The following is a 15,632-nucleotide window of genomic DNA, read 5'->3' as shown; positions in this document are numbered from 1 at the left end:
GACCACCACATCATCTGCGCTCTCTGCCTGGGACTGGGGCACGCAGAGCTCACCCTCACTGAGGGCGGATGCGATTTCTGCGAGGAGCTACCGCATCTGCTCTGCACTCAATGGCCGTTTTACAGATCCTACAAGCAGACCTTCATCGGGAGTGGGATGAGAAAGGCAGGCACCCAGAGGCTGTTACTGATCTACGAAGCGCGACAGACCTCGCCCTTCGCGTTACCAAAGCTGCAGCCCAAGCTCTAGGGAAGTGCATGGCCTCGCTGACTGTGACCGAGAGACACTTGTGGCTAACACTAGCCGACATGGGAGAAGCAGAGCGCTCCACGTTCCTCAACGCACCGCTCTCTCCGACCGGTCTCTTCGGCTCCGCGGTGAGTGGCATTGTTGACCGCTTCTCAGAAGTCCAGAAAGCCACCCAAGCCATGAACCTCTTCCTGCCGCGTCGCGCTAGCTCCTCTGCAGGCCGCTCATGTGATCAGCCTCCTGCACGAGCCTCTTCACAGCGCCCAGTTCAACAAACTCAGACTTCTCAGCATCGACAGGGCGGCCGCCCTCGATCAGGCTCAGACAGCCGCCGCAGACCGCCGCCCCCGCGGGCCTCGATCTAAGGTAACGCTGAAACCCGAGCAGCCGAAGTCTTCCTAACTGTGTTGAACAAGCGACGGCTCAGTCCGCCGCGGCGGACCACCGTCAAAGCTTAGCCCCTGTCAGTCCCCTTCTCTCAGGCTACTGCAGTGGTGAATTTAGCAGCCAACAAGCCGGTGACACTGCCCGCTTGCCTGCACTCAAACGCCGTTTTCACGGCGACCCAAATAAATCTTGTAAAGAGCAAGCATGTCTTATGTGTAAAAAATGTGCCCACAACCCAGTGTTCACCCCTACACACAAGCATAACACATCCCGTGCCCCTATCAGAGCACGCTCTCATAAAGCGGTTACGAACCGCTCGAGCGTCAGAGTCAATGAAGGCGCCCACAAATGCGTCGTGCGCCCATTCTCTGGCCGCTCTGTCACACGACCAGCCCTATGTGTAGAAAATGTGCCCACAATCCAGTGTTCACCTCTACACACAAGCACTGCATGTCTCGTGTCCCCACCAGAGCACGCTCACATAAAGCGGTTGCGAACCGCTCGAGCGCTAGAGTCAATAAATGCGCCCACGAATACGTGCGCGCGCCCATTCTCTGCCCGCTCTGTTACACGGCCAGCAAACATTCCTCTGTGTGTAAGTCCTGTGCCCATGACTATGCTTTCGCATCACGTAACAGATGTGACTCTTTCCCCATTCATTCCAATCGGGAAGTCACTCACAAAACAGCCTGTTCATGCTGTCTGCGAGCAATCATGCATGAACACACTAAACGCGCTCACACATTCTGTTCAGCGCTCTGTGTGCGGCAATCAGAGCGAATTGGCCATTCACCCTCTAGCGTTACGCTTCAAAGCGTGGGAAGCTATTCCAGGGATATCCAAGTGGGTGTTAAGCACAATACAACAGGGCTATTTGCTACAGTTCGATCGCCGCCCTCCTCGCTTCAGAGCGCGGCTCGAAACCACTGTGAACACGGAAGCAGCGTGCATGCTTCGTTCAGAAATAGCAAGCCTTCTGTGCAAAAGGGCCATAGAGAAAGTGCCACCCTCTCTGAGCGAAGTCGGGCTTTACAGCCGTTATTTTCTTGTTCCCAAGAAAGACGGCGGCCTCAGACCCATATTAGATCTCAGGGTTTTGAACAAGGTGCTTGCAAAAGACCGTTCAAAATGCTTACAATCAGGAAACTCCTCGCGCATGATGCGCCAGGGGACTGGTTTATTTCTCTCGATCTGAAAGATGCATACTTTCAGATTCAGATAAATCCCGTCACAGGCCATTCTTGAGATTCAGCCGACGGCCAGGTTTATCAATACACCGTCCTTCCGTTCGGCCTGTCCTTAGCACCCTGTACTTTCACGAAGTGCATGGATGCGGCGCTCGCACCCCTGTGGAGTCAGGGTTTGTGAATTTTGAACTATTTGGACGACTGGCTGATTATGGCACAGTCACATATGGAGCTTCTGTCTCACAGGACAGTTCTCCTCAGCCATCTGAACAGTTTGGGTCTTGCAGTCAATTGGACCAAGAGCTCACTACAGCCCAGTCAGACAATTTCCTTCCTTGGAATAGAACTAGACTCCGTGGCAATGACGGCTCGCTTATCTACACAGCGCGCGCGCCGTGTTCAGCGACTAGCCGCATCTTTTCAGATGAACAGCCTCATGCCTCTGAAGAAATTCCAGAGAGTGCTAGGTTACATGGCCTCAGCCGCAGCAGTACTTCAGCTGGGCTTACTGCACATCGCCCGCTTCAGCATTGGCTAAACACCCAGCGTCTCGCCGGGCTTGGGCCACAGGCCGCCAGCCCATCAAGGTGACTCAGACCTGTATTTCAGCTCTGCAGCCCTGGACAGTGGCCGAATGGTATCAGCGGGGAGTGACAATGGGAGCTGTATCTCGCCGAAAAGTCATCTCGACAGACGCGTCCAACACGGGTTGGGGCGCGGTCTCGCGAGGGCTCTCCGGTTTTAGCCTATGGTCAGTTCAGGAAAAGCTCCTTCACATAAATTGTCTGGAAATGATAGCGGTCGAGTGCGCGCTCGTGCGCTTTCTCCCGGTCATTCAGGGTCACCACGTCCTGGTCCGTTCGGACAACAGATCTGTGGTATCCTACCTAAACCGTCAGGGCGGTGTCAGATCCAGGAACCTCTTCCATCTGACGAAACGCATACTGAGTTGGTCCCAGTGCCACCTGCGCTCGCTGAGGGCGACGCACGTGCCAGGCCACCTGAACGACGGCCCGGACAGACTGTCCAGAGACAATATTCCCCAGGGGAATGGTCCCTGCACGCTCAAACAGTCCAGACGTTATGGCACCTATTCGGCAGAGCAGAGATAGACCTCTTTGCGTCCAAAGAGAACTCTCACTGCCCAATATTTTTCTCGAAGCGAGGACGCGCTGGCCCAGGACTGGCCCAGACGCCCGCTTTACGCCTTCTCTCCCGTCTCGCTATTGCCACAGGTAATGCAGAGGATCAGGGAAGCAGCGTCACTCGGTGCTCCTCATAGCCCCGCGTTGGGAGAATCAGACATGGTTCCGGAGCTTACGCAGCTGTCACTGACAGCGCCGTGGCCCATCCCAGTGAGAGCAGATCTCCTCTCTCAAGCTCGCGGCACAATCTGGCATCCCCACCCAGAGCGCTGGGCTGCATGCATGGGTGATCAGCGACTACACGTCGCTCTGCCAGAAGGAGTAATAAACACCATCATACACGCTAGAGCCCCTTCCACGAGAAGACTCTATGCGTCAAAATGGTCTGTGTTCTCAAAATGGTGCACCGACAGAGACCTGGACCCGCGGACATGTGGGGTGTCGTCAGCTGCTCGTATTTCTACAAGAGCTGCTGGATAAGGGCAGATCCCCATCCACGCTGAAAGTGTATGTGGCGGCCGTTGCGGCGTTCAGCTGAACCCCTGCATGGCCAGTCATGGGGTAAAAGCGAGCTGGTCATCCGCTTCCTCAGGGGAGCTAGAAGGATGAACCCCGCGCCCCCATCGGTTCCTATCTGGGATCTTTCTATAGTTCTCGAAACTATGAAAGCCCCCTTTCGAACCACTTCAATCCGTGGATTTGAAATACCTTTCACTCAAAACTGTTTTTCTGACTGCCCTGTCATCAGTCAAGCGTGTGGGAGACCTTCACGCGCTGTCTGTCAGCTGCGTGTCTTGAGTTTGGACCAAGTGACTCCAAGGTCATTTTAAAACCTAGACACGGCTATGTTCCCAAGGTGATCGGTACTCCTTTCAGAGCACAGGTCATTTCCCTATCGGCGCTGCCAGCACCCGATAGCGAACGCGACGCCAATCTCCTTTGCCCGGTCAGAGCACTGAGATTGTATACTGCGCGCTCCGCCGCTTTCAGATGCTCTGAGCAGCTTTTCGTTTCGTTCGGAGGGCGCACCAAAGGTCTCGCCGCCTCGAAACAGACAATATCTAGATGGATAGTGGACGCTATTGCTGCTGCATACGCGTCAAAAGACCTGCCATGCCCGTTGGGCATTAGGGCTCACTCCACTAGAGGCATGGCATCCTCGTGGGCATGGTCCAGCGGGATTTCCATTCCATTACGCAATACGAAAGAACCTCTCGTAAGAGAACGTATCGGTTACCTAACGTAACCTTGGTTCTCTCTAGATGAGGGAACGAGTATTGCGTAGCCGGCCGTGCTCGCGCCACGAGCGACTTTTCGCTTCAGTCAATGAAAACCAGGTTTCCAGCCTACGAACTACGCTTATATGCACTCAAGTCACGCCCATTTTGGCGGGCTTTGATGCAGTGGGCGCTCGGACGCCTCTCATTGGATGCGAGTTCGCCCAAGCTCGTCTATAGGCTGCAGCAGTTGCCGCAGAGCAACCTATGAGCTCGCTAGCTAGCCCGCTCAAGGTCTGCAGCTGCCGCACTGCGTTGACAATGGATACAAAAATTAAGGATAATTTTTTGGCTTCAATATCTCAGAAAAGATGAATCTTTCCCGTAGCGTAAGCTAGCTTACGCAATACTCGTTCCCTCACCTAGAGAGAACCGAGGTTACGTTAGGTAACCGATACGTTTGCTAATATGAAGTCTGTGGTTAAAGAATGAGGTTTAATGACTTCAACCTAAGTGTATGTAAACTTCTGACACGTGTATGTGTATATATTATTTTGTTGTTGTTGCTGAAACCATGGCTTTACTACAGTAATATTGTAGTAATAACCATGGTAAATTTTGTCATAACTATGGTTTAACTAAATACCATGGTTAAACTATAATTACTGTATTAAAACCATGGTTAATGTTTGTACGGGTAAACAACAGAAGTTTTATAATTTTGTGTTTAGGCTCACAAATGTAAAAACATTTATAAAAATAAATAAATATTTATAATGACTTGAATTAAGACTAAAAGTAATATTTTAAATTGCCCATTTTATCTCAAGACATATCAAAATAAATAAATAAATAAAAATAATAATAGAAGTATCGGTGGTGATACCGCTTATTTAATTTCAAGTCCAATATTGCAACTGCTCCATCGCTCGGGCAACAGTCATGATTGATCGCTCAAACTAACCAATAAAAACGGCTCTAGGAAGACACGCCTTCTCGGAAGAGGATTGACGTCATGATGCTCCGGCCTACCGCTTCCTCTTTCACAGTGGTCGTCTTCGAGAGACACCATGAAGGCGTCTGGCACAGTACGTAAAACCCTTTAAAAACCACCACGCAGGCTCTTTGAGCACATATACATAGCTCGAAAACACTTGTAAAGCACCTAAACCTCAGTAGGAGTGAGTTTGTGCAGCATATATTGAAGATAAATGTATTAAATTGCATTTGAAGTGTAGCGCGAGACGGACATGGCGGCTCAAGAATGAATCCACGTGTTCATCATCATTATGATTAATATTGTAGACGTTAAACTCTTTCATCAGATTCAGTGCTGTAGTTTCACTATGGTCTATCGAGTCCTTTGTGCAATTATCACATGGAGGAAATGTTGACTATGTATGCTTTTGAATCTTGACTATACTTTGTTTATTCTTCATTTTGTTTAGTCGTATTGTCAATTTATATTATTGATGTATCCTGGCTAGCTATGTTTACCGGGTAAATACTTTATTTAGATGCCTTTTTAAATATCTCTCCTGCATAAGGGACGCAAACAAAATCCTCAGAATTAATAAACAAATGCCTAATATTAGAAAAGATAAAGACTTAACAGTTCTAACACCTAAACTAGCTTTTCTATGTCTTTAAAAATTGCAATTATACTCTTTGTATGGTGTACATGCATTCATATTGTGCCTAAATAAACTTAAGTGCCAGTTGTGCACTTAAACCCAAAGGTCACGACCCGGCAATGTCCTGGCTGTGTGTGCGCGTAAAGTATAATTGAAACTTGTCTCCTTTCATTGGCTGTCAAATGTGCCATTGAAAGTGAATTCATGGTGCAACAAGCTGCTGAATAAGTACATTTCCAGGTGTTGGATTATAGAGTATGTTGGATAAATGTTTGACGTCTGAATGTCTGTGTTCCTCTTTACCAGCTTCGGGAGTATAAGGTAGTTGGGCGTCTCTTGCCCTCCGCTAAGAACCCTGCGCCCCCTCTGTACCGCATGAGGATCTTCGCCCCAAACCATGTGGTGGCCAAGTCTCGCTTCTGGTACTTCGTCTCCCAGCTGAGGAAGATGAAGAAGGCGTCCGGAGAGACCGTCTACTGCGGCCTGGTGCGAGCACACTGCGTTTCCTGTCAATAAACTACAAGTGTTTTGATATGTTTTCTATGTACCTAAACCTGCGTTCTGTTTCTGATCAGGTTCATGAGAAATCCCCCTCAAGGTGAAAAACTTTGGCATCTGGCTGCGTTACGACTCTCGCAGTGGAACCCACAACATGTACCGCGAGTACAGAGACCTGACCACCTCTGGAGCCGTCACTCAGTGCTGTGAGTTCCTCATATTCTTATTTACTCACCCTCATGCCATCCCAGATGTGTATCACCATCCTTCTGCAGATCATGAAGAGTTTTAGAAGAATGTTTCAGCTCTGTAGGTCCATACATTGCAAGTTAATGGTAACCAGAACTTTGAAGCTAAAAAAGATCACAAAGGCAGCATAAAAGTAATCCAGACTCCAGTCGTTTAATCAATGGCCACATTTGCAATATAGGGCCATTGCGACCAGGGCTATCACCTGGCCTGCCGGGGCTAATAGCCTCGAGCCGCAAGACCAAAATCGATCTGGATTCCCACCATTGGGCCAATAACTCTGCAGCGTTGCCCAAAAACTGCCCTTAATACACTGATGCGGTGCCAACTTCACAAGCAAGAGGGCAGCTGAGCTTTGTAGAATATCGCGAAACTCCGCCTTTGGCATTTGAACCTTCCTCAATCCCCGGTTGGTCTTGTTTGGCCCAAGGGTGATTGGCGGGACAAAGGCTGTTGCCCCCGAGAAAGTCCTGTGGAGGCACTATGAAGCCCCGGAAGTGACCGTGGGAACGCAACTGGTACTAGCACGCCCTCATTTGGCCCGATAGTGTAAACGTGGATAACGTCTCCTGAATTGATCCAGTTGTTTCCTAAATGTAACTTCTTTTTGACTATATATGTTGTTGTTACAGTCTGTTGGCACGATCCTAATTTTAAGCTCGATTACACTTCCTAGCTTGACGCATGCGCAGAGCACTAGAAAGAGTAATCGAGCTTGAAATCGTGATTGCTAACGGGACTGCGGATGTCATGATTTATAGTCAGGAACCCATTGGATCGCTTAAGACATGGATTAAACCACTGGAGTCTTATGAATTACTTCTATGCTGCTTTTATATGCTTTTTGGAGCTTCAAAGTTCTTGAATTTTTGGGTGTACTATTCCTTTAAGAAACCTGCTGCATTAGTGCATCAATACTAGCAGCATTGTTTATGAATTTGGAGTCGGAGTCGTTTGTGATGTCGCACACAAACCCAAAGGTCACGACCTCTTGATGGCGATGCCCTTGCTATGTGTGCGTAAAGCAAGATTGAACCTTGTCGCCTTTCATTGGATGTCAAATGTGCCATTGAAAGTGAATTCAAGGTGCAACAAGCTGCTAGATAATCGATATGACCTAATTATCTTAATCATTATTTATTCTTTAATATTGGATTTACCTGTTGTCAGTGTTTTACTCCATAAAGATGTTTTTCATGTTTGTTGTTCAGATCGTGATATGGGTGCCAGACATCGTGCTCGCGCTCACTCCATTCAGATTATGAAGGTGCAGGTGATCGCAGCCAACAAGTGCCGCAGACCCGCCATCAAGCAGTTCCACGTGAGTACACGCGATCAGATCACGCTTCGTTCTGTTGTGGGGATGCAACTGACCCTTTATTACACACGGTTGCTTTCTATGTTGATCGTGCAGATATTAATATTGTGTCTCTGTCCAACAGGACTCCAAGATCAAGTTCCCTCTGCCTCACCGGGTTCTGCGCCGCCAGCACAAGCCCCGTTTCACCACCAAGAGACCAAACACTTTCTTTTAAAGTGTATATTTGTGCTATTCACATTACTGGCAAATAAAAACAACAACTTGGAAAAATGTATTTATATCTGGTTCTGAATGTTTGTGATTTACGAAGTGCGAGTCAGTGAGTTCTTTACATATGAATTTATGAGTGGTCAATCCCACTAAGCCTGTCCATTGTACAGGTCACAAAACATGGTGCAACTTATTAAAGGGACAGTACACCCAAAAATTCAAATTCTAGATGTGTATGACTTGCTTTTGCAGAACACAAATTTTAAAAAGATTTGTAGGAGAATATTTCAGCTCTGTAGGTCCATACAGTGCAAGTGAGTTGTGTCCAGAACTTTGAAGCTCCATAAAGCACATAAAGGCAGCATACAAGTAATCCATACCACTCCATTGGTTTAATCAATATCTTCAGAAGAGATATGACAGGTGTGGGTGAGAAGCAGGTAGATATTTTAGGTTTTTAATTCTTTTTTTTTTTACTATAAATTCTCCCTGCCCAGTAGGGGGCGAAATGCGCAAATGATGCGAATCGTCAAAAGTAGAATGTAAAAGTGAAACTGGAGATTTATCGTATAAAAACAAAATAGAATATTGATCTGTTTCTATCATATCACTTCTGATGACATGGATTAAACCACTGGATTACTTTTATGCTGCCTTTATGTGCTTTTATTGGAGCTTTTGTGTTCTGCAGAAGAAAGTCAAACACATCTGGGATGGCATGAGGGTGAGTAAATTGAGAATTTAAATGTTTGTGTGAACTACCCTTTAAAGTGAAACTATCCCCATTCTTAATGATGTCTTAAAGATCATATTTATACTGCCATACCTTTAATACCAAAGACAGCAGTACACCTAACGTAGTTTAAATGTAACTTTTTGTGAGTTAATTATAATTTAAAAAAAATCTGAAAATGTCCTGCATTTCTCACTTTTCACCACAAGATGGCAGTATTTCCACGTTCTGAGAGCATGTCGTTTTACTCACATTCTGTTATTTACTAGCACTCAAATAATGTCATTATTGCCCCAGCGCTTAGTAACTCATTTGTGATTCTCTGTCCAATTCACTGGTTTATGCAGCGAATATTAAATATATTTCTATCTCAGCCATGGGTGTAGAACACGCAGGGGATGTGGGGGACGTGTTTTTATTTACACACTAGAAGAAATGCTTCTTTTCCCAGCTGCTCTTGAATTAATAGCTAAATTATCAGTAAAATAGCTCAACAATTTTTTTTATATTTAAATCCCAGTGTGGTTTTCAAATAGTAGTCAAATAAAGTCTGGTAAACATTACTGAAAAATACTGGACGTTTTGTTCAACAAACATGAATTACACACCGTCAAACCTTAAACATAAATTCTGAGGCCGCTATGTTTTATAAAAAAAATATGTTGCTAACAAATTGCAAGATAAGAACTACAACGGCTTTCAGTTTCGTCCGGCTTGTTCACTCGCATGCTTGTGGTATTTGTAGTCCTTATCTATCAACTCGTTTAAAAATTCATGTTTGAAGTACTATTGTGTGTACTTTATATTTGCAGAGCAAAGTATCTTCAAATTAAGTTGACCACAGACCTTATTTTACTCATAAATGTATAAATAAAAAAAACACCATTATGAAAACACAACGGTCAACGGATGAAGAATGGAAGTCCCGCCTCACAGGTAAAAGAGCCAATCACCTTTTAGACACAGACATCGCCTGTCAATCAACTCGAGAACGCGCGTGCGCATTAGCTATATAAGCAGGGAAAATTGCGTTTTTTTAGCGTTCACTGAGGTAAAGAAACTCAGTTTATGATTCCAGTGTTGTCAGATTTTATTGCTGGTTTGAAATTTGTTCTTTGGTAGTAATCTTGGCCAATGGTTATTGTGATTTTTGGTCTTTCTCCGTTCAAGTAGATAGGAGCTGCACTGTCATGACTGGAATTATCCTCTCGAGATTGATCAGACAGTGGACTGACATGCTAGGAACACTTTGAGGGAACCCATGGCGAATTAGCCTACAAACAAATTGATATCATAGATGAGTACAACAGTCTGGTTCCATTCATTTTTTCCATAGGTGAATTGAGCTGCAAAATGTAGTAGTATGAGTAGTTTGGTAATGTGCTTTTGAGAACATACTCTGTGAGTGACACTTTCACGAATGTCAACGTCAGTCAATCACACACCTGTCACCTGAACACAACCACCTCAAGAGATTTGAGGGACGAGTCTGGCGGCTGGCAGGTTTACTGCTCTGTGGGTTGGGGTGGTGGGCATACTGTTTGGTGATTTCCCCTCGGGACGGCACTTTCCAGGAACCTTCCCCAGGAAGGGGGCGAACACCCAAACCTCAAGCCACAGATTCCACAGCGCATAAAAGGTCTCGGTTCAGACAGCTTACAGGCAGGTGTGTGTGTGTGTGTGTGTGTGTGTGTGTGTTTATAGGGAGAAAAGTGTAAGGCCACAAATTGGACTTTCACCAGGTTGGTCCAGCGAGGACACCTGAGGTGAATCCTATGGATTCTAAGACACCAGAGTTGAGGTCATGCTTGAAGGGACACTTTATAGTATGGTAGTTTGCTTTTGTAAACACAGCAAGAACAGCAAACTGCTATACTAGTCCTACTTTGCCTTGACATCGTTTATAACATGAAAACACACTCGTGTATTAGCGATACGCCGCACTGAGGTGGCTCTCCCGCACATTACCTGAGTGAGAACAGCTGACCTAGCATAACGCGGCCCGCGCCGATTTGATTGATTGGACGTAAAGTTCCCACATTCAGAGACAACAAGCAGTTCACAGGATGTCTAAACCTCCCACTGCGGTGTTGCTTTAACTCCCAGTCAAAGTATAATGTTTTTTAGACACCGGCGGCGAATGAAAACCTTTAATGACTGACTGACCTCACACAGATTGAAAAAGAGAGAAAATCAACATTGAAAAAAATAAAAATAAATAAATGGGACATTTCATGCTGTAGTATTAAAGCAAATGGCTGTATGTGAATGATCGGGGGCATGTTGCATAAACATAGCCATTAACTTAAGACTGCATCTAACGATTAGTTTGACTAGCTAAAGACGCCATAGAAAGCCTGTTGCCTAAAACAAGCTCACAGTTGTCTTTAGTAAGACAGTCTAATTTGCATTGCATTGTGGGAAAAATAAGACACTGAACAGCTTAAAAAAAATGGCCGACAGTGGACCCTCGATACACTTTTTTTTATTCGCTGAGAATATTTGCTTATTAGAGGACTACAATGCTTCAAAATGTATTTTAATGAACACATTTAGTGATTTAACCCAAATAATTAAAAACACAACATTTTGTTACCATTTTTGAAGTCAAAGTCTTCAACTAAGCCTCAACTCCAGCCCCTTTCAGCCCCCACTGGCTCAGCTGACAGTTATTTTCATTGGCAAAATGGAATGTAAACAAAGGTGTGAGGTGTGACAGAGGTGTGCTGTCTTACATTTTGGTCTTTAGTTAGACTGATCTAAGTTTTTATGCAACTGACTGAAAAAAATTAAGACCAACATTTTAGACGACTAACTAGTAAGACTAGTCTAAAACAGTTGTATGCAACCGGCCCCAGAAAAGCATAAATACATACAACTTCTGCAGTATTTATTCTGTGCACAGTATTAAGTTAGCAATGAGCTAGGTGTGTCCGGAATGCCTGCTGCAAAGTATATACTGCATACTGCATACTATTTCTTAAATATGTCAAACTATACAGTATACGATATAAACATTTCAAACTGTAGTATATTAATGAGAAGTGTAGGGTGTAATCTGATTACAAAGTAATTACTTTAATGTGAATACTTTAAAAGTAAAAAGTAGTGTAACACATTACATTTTAAATTCTTGTAATCCGATTACAGTTACTCACCTTGAGTTATTACTTTTTACCTTGTGCGACCACATGTACACATGCGTGGACGTTGTATTTTGGCTTTGCTATATGCAACGCATTATTTAAATTAATTTAAACTGACTGATCTCAGTTCAGGAGACTCTGTGTTGTCAGTAAAGGGTTAAAGTTTTGACATAAGAGTCATGTGATCAAACAACATGGTGCTGATCACAGCGGAGTTTGTCTTTGGGAGAAATGGCAACAAAACTGCATCTTGTGAGAAACCTAATGAAGTTTATACATTGAATCCTGTTTGAGTCAAAAGATTTGATTCTCTAGTTTCGTACGATATGCATTTTTTAAATTTGAACGATTTATTGCAAAACGCAACGCTGATAAACACAATGTCCACAAATGTGTACAACAGCACAATGTTTTCATTAGAAATCCTGTATTTACATCATCACATTGAGAAAATTGTTTTGCTTTTAGAGGCTTTATATGGAGTTATGTTGAAAATAAGGTGCATTTCAAACTGTTCTGAGACCAGTGCAGACAGACAGCACACTGGAGGTTAAGTCGTTCACTAAATAGGGAGCAAGCGAGCATCCTATAGCTCTCCTATAACTGTTCTGAGACCAGTGCAGACAGACAGCACACTGGAGGTTAAGTCATGCACTAAATAGGGAGCAAGGGAGCATCCTATAGCTCTCCTATAACTGTTCTGAGACCAGTGCAGACAGACAGCACACTGGAGGTTAAGTCATGCACTAAATAGGGAGCAAGGGAGCATCCTATAGCTCTCTATAACTGTTCTGAGACCAGTGCAGACAGACAGCACACTGGAGGTTAAGTCATGCACTAAATAGGGAGCAAGGGAGCATCCTATAGCTCTCCTATAACTGTTCTGAGACCAGTGCAGACAGACAGCACACTGGAGGTTAAGTCATGCACTAAATAGGGAGCAAGGGAGCATCCTATAGCTCTCCTATAACTGTTCTGAGACCAGTGCAGACAGACAGCACACTGGAGGTTAAGTCATGCACTAAATAGGGAGCAAGGGTGCATCCTATAGCTCTCCTATAACTGTTCTGAGACCAGTGCAGACAGACAGCACACTGGAGGTTAAGTCATGCACTAAATAGGGAGCAAGGGAGCATCCTATAGCTCTCTATAACTGTTCTGAGACCAGCGCAGACAGACAGCACACTGGAGGTTAAGTCATGCACTAAATAGGGAGCAAGGGAGCATCCTATAGCTCTCTATAACCGTTCTGAGACCAGTGCAGACAGACAGCACACTGGAGGTTAAGTCATGCACTAAATAGGGAGCAAGGGTGCATCCTATAGCTCTCTATGCAGTTAAGTGCGTTCACTCCTAAAATCTGATCAAAGTTCAGTTTCAGGCTGCAGATGATGTTTGGATCACTCAACGTGTTTGACAGTTTATAGAATGAAATGAAAAAAAATCTTAGTCTTTCCTTACTATGAAGGGCACATACAAGAGTCCCAAATAAATAAATGGCAATAGCAGTTAATTGTGCAACCAAAATCTGAATAACTAGAAAAATTCAGATTTGGTGCATTATGGGGGACTTTCAACTTTAAACAAGTCTGAAATACTCCAGGGACTCTTATTTTGAAATGACGGAGATTTGGAAAAAAACAACAACTAACTTAATTAACTTATATTATGGATGCACGCAATTATGAATAATAAGGCAGAATTCTGAACTCTGTCGTAGAAAATGTATTAATTTAATGTGCGCCACTTGCGAGAGTGCGCGTGTAATCTGAGACTGCCTCTAAAATACATTGGGTATTATTATAATTGATTATTAAATTCTGTTATCAATGCATTGATGCATTTTACACCACTAGATACTTATTAACCAACGTTTCATTTGGGTGTGAAAACGTACATTTTGGGTGGCATTTGCACACCCTGGCACACCCGTGGCAACGCCTACGCCACTGGCGTGCAACGATGAACAAGGACGTAATATAGAAAAACTGTGAAGGGGTTTTAGAAAGTAATGAAAAGTAATTAGTAATGTGACGAAGTAATCAGTAATCCAACTATCTTTTTAGAGAAGTAGTTTGTAAGGGATTACTTTTTTGAGTAACTTGCTCAAGACCAGTTATCAGTCATATGACCTCGGATCATGTACAGTGTTATGCATCCAGTTGTCATATCGGAAATACATAATTATTTAATTTTTTATTTTTAATCCAATTTTAAAGCGACATAGATTGAAAGTGCATGCGGAGCACATTGCGTTGGGTGAGCTGGAATGTGCATTTATTGATCAAGGCAAAGTGATTGTACATTTTCAGTTTTGTTCTGCAGCAAACAAGTATCCTGTCTTGAGAATAATTGGCCGTGAGCTGTCCTGCTCCACTTCAGTTGAATTTTGTCTTGTGTCCAGTGACCATCAGAGTATTTAACGAGATGAGTCGATGCGTCATCAAACCACAACTGAAATGTCCTTTGATCACTTATGGCGACAACACACAGTCTCCATTCAGAAGTATTCAGACACACTCGTCTTGGCGAGAGAAATTGAGCAACAATGAGGAAAAGGAAGACATGACTTTGAAGCGTCTGCCCATCCGTATCTGTTTCACAGGCTCAAATTTCGGCCGCTGGCCAGAGAGCGAGCAGCAAGGCGCCGGAGGACTCATGGATAATGGGCCTCCGTTAGATGAATATGATTGAGAAGTCGAATGCGATTCAGTCGGGCTGTATGGAGCACAACAGTCAAGCTCCAGAAGTAAAAATAGCTTCAATTTTCTACAAAGAAATTGATTTTTAATGACAACGAATGAACCTGTCAACACAGACCTACTCTGATCTCTGAGGTTGTTAAGTCATGCGTCATTATTAAATTGTGTCTTTATTGCCAAATTCCTGGTGAGGAAATACTCCAAGTGAGATCAGAAAATTCACTGTTACCATAGAAACCTAAATGGCGGCAAAAGAGCTCAGTAGTGACAGCCAGTTCCCATGATGCATTGCGAATAACGCAAACGGGCCATTTTCCAAACTTTCTATGTATCTGAATATTTTGCAATAAACTTAATACACATAATTAATGACTATAAGTCAATAGTTGTATATTGTACAACTTAGTTTGTACACAGTCTTGCGTTTCTAAATGCTTTTTAGCTTCTAATCAAAGCTTGTAGTGATTCATTCTGAGCTTGTTGAACTGGTTCATGGTTTAGAACTAGAAGTGTGGAGTGGTGGTGGCGTAGTGGGTTAAAGTACATGACTGGTAATCAGGAGGTTGCTGGTTCTATCCCCACAGTCACCACCATTGTGTCCTTGAGTAAGACACTTAACTCCAGGTTGCTCCGGGGGGATTGTCCCTGTAATAAGTGCACTGTATAATACATTGGTACTCAGAAGGTTGCTGGTTCGATCCCCACAGCCACCACCATTGTGTCCTTGAGTAAGGCACTTAACTTCAGGTTGCTCCGGGGGGATTGTCCCTGTAATAAGTGCACTGTATAATACATTGGTACTCAGAAGGTTGCTGGTTTGATCCCCACAGTCACCACCATTGTGTCCTTGAGTAAGGCACTTAACTCCAGGTTGCTCCGGGGGGATTGTCCCTGTAATAAGTGCTCTGTATAATACATTGGTACTCAGAAGGTTGCTGGTTTGATCCCCACAGT

General features: G+C 44.4%; 2 non-coding genes and 1 pseudogene across 2 annotated transcripts; all 3 read left to right on the top strand.

Annotated features, from left to right (window-relative positions):
- The first annotated feature begins 5,212 nt into the window (after positions 1 to 5,212).
- On the top strand, positions 5,213 to 8,161 carry LOC127637368 (60S ribosomal protein L18a-like; annotated as a pseudogene).
- Positions 5,906 to 6,037, top strand: LOC127637849 (small nucleolar RNA SNORA68). The gene has a single exon (XR_007969788.1). It is a non-coding gene; the product is annotated as a small nucleolar RNA SNORA68 (small nucleolar RNA).
- Positions 7,528 to 7,663, top strand: LOC127637848 (small nucleolar RNA SNORA68). Its single transcript, XR_007969787.1, has one exon. It is a non-coding gene; the product is annotated as a small nucleolar RNA SNORA68 (small nucleolar RNA).
- Positions 8,162 to 15,632: the final 7,471 nt, after the last annotated feature.

This window comes from Xyrauchen texanus, chromosome 45, assembly GCF_025860055.1.
Source record: "Xyrauchen texanus isolate HMW12.3.18 chromosome 45, RBS_HiC_50CHRs, whole genome shotgun sequence".
Classification (NCBI taxonomy): domain Eukaryota; kingdom Metazoa; phylum Chordata; class Actinopteri; order Cypriniformes; family Catostomidae; genus Xyrauchen; species Xyrauchen texanus.
Note: the sequence above shows the minus strand (reverse complement) of the source record. Positions and strands in the feature narration are given on the sequence as shown.